Genomic DNA, 6,014 nt, shown 5'->3' with positions numbered 1-6,014 from the left:
ATCATTATCATTTAAGAAATACTAGGTGCATAATAAAATTTTCACGTTTTTCCTCCTTTAATTGTATGGACCAAATACATATCCCGACTATTCAAATAACATCATTATCATTTTTAGTTAATAAAATATTCACATAACACAAAATATTGATTTCTTACACATTGTTAAAAATAATAAACACAAAATAAATTACACACAAGATTCTTAAGTATTGAAAATAATTTACAGAGATTATTACTTTGACCTTATTTTCAAACTATTGGAAGACTTCATTTTCAGAAACAAACTTCCAGAATGCAGAACTGAAAATTCTTTCATTTACCTTGTTTATACTACAGATAACGTATACTTGCCATTTATTTTGTTACTTTATCAAACACCTAAAATATACACACTGCTCCACCAAATTCATTTGCTCAAAGATATCCAACCTATCCATCTAAATCAACCAGTGAAGAAGATATTTAAGAGTATATATAGTATTTATAGGGATGTTGCAAAACAAACGAAGTGATATAAAAGTGGCATTAATCTTCTAGCTCTTAAATAATAATTCTAACACTGGAATTATACAGAAATGAAAAAACAAAACCAATTTTTAAAATGAATTTGTTCTTTCTTAAGTACCATTTTTGTCATATCCAGTTTGACCCTATTTAGTGATGGGTAGGGTGGAATTTTGTTCCTGGGAATGGCAGTCTAAGTAATTTCGGTCAATACTGTCACAGACAGCGTAATTAGAAAGTTGAAATGTGACTTTCTGCACATCTATACCTTTATCTATATCCATCTATTTGTCTATCTGTCTGTCTGTGATGACAGAGGACTAGCAATGCAGTGAGAATTTCAAGACCAAGATCTGAGTAAAGAGGAAAACCCAATGCAGCAAGTCCAGCACTTGTATCCACTTTTCCTGAAGAATAATTAGCATATTCCTGAAGAAGTGAGTGAGGAACTGAAAAGCTAAGCAAAATTTTCAACAAACTCAAGGACCAAGATGGGCAGAATTTGTGATTTAGAGCCACCAAAAAACAGAGTCTGATAAAATACCCTGTTTGAATTGGAACCCCAAAGGACCACGAGTGAGGAGTAACGATGAAACTGAAATAGACTAGCCCTCACTGAATCACAGCTTTGAATCAACTCCAGCACGTGTTGGATTAAGGTGATCTGGAATTGCTGATGCACAGGCTGCATGCCAGAGACAACTATAAATTCTCTCTAGAGAAAGGCAATATCATCTTAGGTCTCAAATAAGTCCTACAAAGATATGAAGAAATAAGACAAAGTGGTAATTATGGGCCAAATTGTGTCCCTGCAGATTCATATGTTGAAGCCCTAACCCCTGATACCTCAGAATTTAACTGTTTATAGATAGGATCTGGTCTATAAATAGATAATTAGGGTAAAATGCAGTTGTATGGATAGGACCAAATCCAGTATAATTTATGTCCTTCTGAAAACGAAGATTAAGACATAAACACATACAAAGGAAAAACATGTGAAGATGCCAGAGGAAGATGGCCATCCACACGCCAAGGAAAGAGGCTTCAGAAAGAACCAAACATGCCAATGCTTTGATCTTGGACTTCTAGCCTGTATGACTGTGAGATAATATATTTCTGTTCTGTAAGCCATCTAGCCTGTGATACTTTCTGGGGACAGCCCTAGCTCACTTTTACAATGGTCAAAGTCCAAGAGAAACAACATAAAATAGAAATATCTACAGTATTTACAGGGAGTCTAGATAATAGAGATTCAACCACTGACTTAAAAAAATAAAAGATTACACTTTGCAGAGCCTGGGTGACTCTACAACTGAAATTTCTACAACTGAAAAATTCAGAAATTGATATTAAGAACTCAAAGATGAGTTTAATAATGTATTTGATACAGATGAAGACAGAATATTGAAATGAATGAAAGTTCAAAAAAATTCTAGAATAGGGCATGAAAAGGTAAAAAAGATGGGATATATAGAAGAAAGCATATGAAATAAGTGAGTAAAAGAAAGAAGTTGTATGCAATATTACTGGATCCAAGGGGGAAAAAAGAAATATTAAAAGCTTGATATAATAGCTGAGAACTTAAAAACCTGATGATGATATAAAAGTCTCAGGTTAAGAAGCAAGTGAAGAAAGTGTACCTACACATAACAAGGTAAATGTGCTAAAAACAATAAGAAAAAAGACAAAGAAAGTATAAAAACATCCAGGGAAAAAAGACAAATTACCCAAAAGAGTCACAATAGGGTTGAAGCCAGATTCCTTAAACAGAAGAACAAAACCAAAACCATATTGGAATGAAATAATATCTTCAAAGTCTTAAAAGAAGTTAAACATTCTATACACAGAGAAAATATTCTTCAAAAAAGAAGTGAAGAGGTTTTGGTAATAGAAAAAATGTTTATTCTTACAATAACATAAAATGCAAGATAAAACTGCACTAAAATGTCATTTCTTATCTATCAGAATACCAAACATTGATTGAAGTTTGACATGTTACGTTAGCAAGGCTTAAGGAACAGGTACTAGCATATAGTACAAAATCACTCAAAAACATGGAGGGAAATTAAGTAATTTGGCAAAACTACATATGCATTTTTCCTATATCAAGAAATTCTTCTTCTAGAAATCTATACTAAATACATACTGACAAAATACATAAAAAGACATATACGCAAGAAACTCTATTGCAGTAATATTTATAATAGCAGAAGAATAGAATAAAACTACATATCCACTAACAGGGGCTGTGTGAATAAATTACGGTGTGATATTTAGCTGGGGATAGTTTCAAGCTAAGTGTTGAAAATATGGCCTAGTTTATTCTAGCTGCTTATAGTAAAATTTGAGAGAAAGACATAAATTGAGAAAATAATTGTTAAATAAGTAAAACCTAGAAGTGATAATTTGAAAAATTACCAGCCCTTCCAGATAACAAAGGAAGTCAAAATTAAGAAATTCACTATCAGGAAAGTACTGTAGAGAAAATACTGAGGATATGACCCCAAAGTCCTCTCCTGAAACATCAGAGATCAGAATATTTTGTCACACCATGTGACTCTGAGAGATAAGGAGTATGACTCAAAGATCCCCTGGATTACAGCGTGGCCTCTAGGACAGGAGAGCAGTGTCCCTCAACTATATCGGCCCAAGCAGAAATTGAGAAGGGATTATTTAAGTAAGATCTCTGGGAGGAATCCTTTCAATATTTATACAAGTATCGAATCATCAGGTTGTGTACTTTATTTTTTTTTTTTAATTTTTTTTTTCAACGTTTGTATTTATTTATGGGACAGACAGAGACAGAGCATGAACGGGGGAGGGGCAGAGAGAGAGGGAGACACAGAATCGGAAACAGGCTCCAGGCTCCGAGCCATCAGCCCAGAGCCCGACGCGGGGCTCGAACTCCCGGACCGGGAGATCGTGACCTGGCTGAAGTCGGACGCTCAACCGACTGCGCCACCCAGGCGCCCCAGGTTGTGTACTTTAAATATCCTACAATTTTACTGGTCAGCTATACCTCAGTAAAGCTGAAAAAATCTCTTGATTAGTCTCTTGTTTAATGAAGTTAATTCCTCTGACATACACACAAGACAGAAAGTTCTTAAAATTTTTATGACAGCAGAAATATTTCCAATCTAATCATGAGACAAACAGAAATTTCTAATAGAGGGGCATCCTACAAAATAACTGACTAGTACTCCTCACAACTGTCGAGGTCATCAAAAATAAGGAAAGTCTGAAAATGTTACAGCTAAGAGATGTCTACAGAAGCATGACAACTAAATGTAACATGGTATCCTGAATGGGATTATGTAATAGAAAAGTTACATTAGACAAATACTGAGGAAACCTGACTAAAGTATGGATTTAAGTTAATAATAAAGTATCAATATTATTAATTGTAACAATTGTGTTATATTAATGTAGGATGTCAGCAATATGAGAAACCAGGTGTAGGGTAATCAGGAACCCTGTGGAGTATCTCCTTGTTTTCTATAAATGTAAAACTGTTTTTAAAAAGTCTATTTAAAATTATATAAGGATATATAAAGAAGAAATATTACTATCTTGATAAAGTGGATATAATTGTGTATATAGAAAAAACTATCTTGATTACGTTTTTCACTTTTTTATTGAGGTAAAATTCACATAACATAAAATTCACAATATTAAAGTGTACAATGCACTGATTTTTAGTATGTTCACAATGTTCTTCAGCCATCATCACTACCTAATTAAATAATGTTTTTGTCCCCCCAAAAAAGAAATCCCATACACATTGAGCAGTCATTCTATTTCTATTCTCCCTCTATTTCTATTTCTCCCTCTCCCCAGTCTCTGGAACTCAGTAATACTTTTGGTCTTTAGATTTGCCTATTTTGGTTGGACATTTCATGTAAATTGCATCATACAGTATGTGGACTTTTGTATCTCATTTTAAGTTAGCATAATGTTTTTTTTAACTTTTTAATGTTTATTTTTTGAGAGAGAGAGAGAGAGAAAGAGAGCAGGAGTCAGAGAGGGGCAGAGAGAGAGAAGGAGACAAGGAATCTGAATGAAGCAGGCTCCAGGCTCTGAGCTGTCAGCACAGAGCCAGTCGCGGAGCTGGAACCCACCAACAGTGAGATCATGACCTGAGCTGAAGTTGGAAGCTCAACCGACTGAGTCACCCAGGCATCCCAAGTTAGCAATAATGTTTTAGGGCTTATCCGTGTTGTGGCACGCAACAGTACTTCATTACTTTTTAATGACTGGATACTATTCCATTGTACAACTACACCACATTTGTAACATAAATTTATCAGTTGATGGATGTTTTGGTTGTTTCCACTTTGGGGCTATTATGAAAGATGCTTTATGAACATCCATGTACATGTCTATGTGTAGATGTATGTTTCTAGCTCTCTTGGTATATATCTAGGAATGGAATTTCTATGTGCTATGATAACTCATTGAAGAGCTGTCAAAATTCTCCCAACTGCTCTCTACAGAACCTGAGCCATTTTACATCCCAATCACCAATGTTTTAGGGTCCAATACTTGTTGTTTTTCTTCAAAAAATTATAGCTATCCTACTGGGTATAAATTGGCTTCCCATTATGATTTTGATTTGAATTTCACTGATGTCTAATGATGTTGAGCATGTTTTCATGGGCTTATTGACCATTAGTATATATTGGAGAAATATCTATTTAGATCCTTTGCCCACCTTTTCATTGGGTTCTTCAACTTTTTTAGACTTGTAAGAATTCTTTATTCTGGATAATAAACACATGTATGATTCAAAAATACTTTGTCACACAATGTGGGTTGTCTTTTCATTTTCTTGATTATGTCCTTTAATACACAGAAGTTTTAATTTTAATGAAGTCTAGTTGATCTTTTTTTTCCCTCTTGTTTATGCTTTTGGTCTCATATTTAAGAAACTATTGCCTACTCCAAGGTCATGAAGATTTACACCTAAGTTTCTTTATAACATTTTTATAGTTTTACCTCTTCTATTTAAATATTTATATTGAATTGATTTTTGTATATGGTGTTAGATAGGGATCCATATTAATTCTTTCGCATGTAGATGTCTAGTTATCTCTTCGTCATTTGCTAAAAAGAGTATTCTTTCCAAATTGAGTGGTCTTAGCATTCTTATTGAAAGTCAATTAACCAAATAAGTATAGATTTATTTCTAGACTCAATTCTATTCCATTATCTATATATCTATCGTTGTGCCAGAATCACCATCTTTTTATTATTGTAGCTTTGTAAATTTTGAAATTTTAAGTATGAATCTTTGTGGGTTTTTTTTCAAGTGTGTTTTAGCTGGAATAAATCCCTTGAAATTTCACATGCATTAAAGTGATCAGTGTGTTCACTTCTCCAAAAAAAAAAACAATTGGGATTTTAATAGGTGTTGCATTGAATCTGGAGGTCAGTTTAGGGGAATACTGTCAACATACAGTATTATTTTCCAATGCAGTAATGTGGGGTGTTTTCCCATTTGCTTATTTC

At 33.7% G+C, this 6,014-nt stretch overlaps 1 long non-coding RNA gene across 1 annotated transcript; it reads left to right on the top strand.

Moving 5' to 3' along the window:
- The first annotated feature begins 820 nt into the window (after positions 1-820).
- On the top strand, positions 821-5,299 carry LOC147579982 (uncharacterized). Its single transcript, XR_015252394.1, has 2 exons — positions 821-3,237; positions 3,482-5,299. It is a non-coding gene; the product is annotated as an uncharacterized LOC147579982 (long non-coding RNA).
- Positions 5,300-6,014: the final 715 nt, after the last annotated feature.

Source organism: Puma concolor, chromosome B3 (genome assembly GCF_028749965.1).
Source record: "Puma concolor isolate L17-30 chromosome B3, mPumCon1.1.hap2, whole genome shotgun sequence".
NCBI classification, from domain to species: domain Eukaryota; kingdom Metazoa; phylum Chordata; class Mammalia; order Carnivora; family Felidae; genus Puma; species Puma concolor.
The sequence above is the reverse complement of the archived record's forward strand: the minus strand, read 5'-3'. Positions and strand labels throughout refer to the sequence as shown.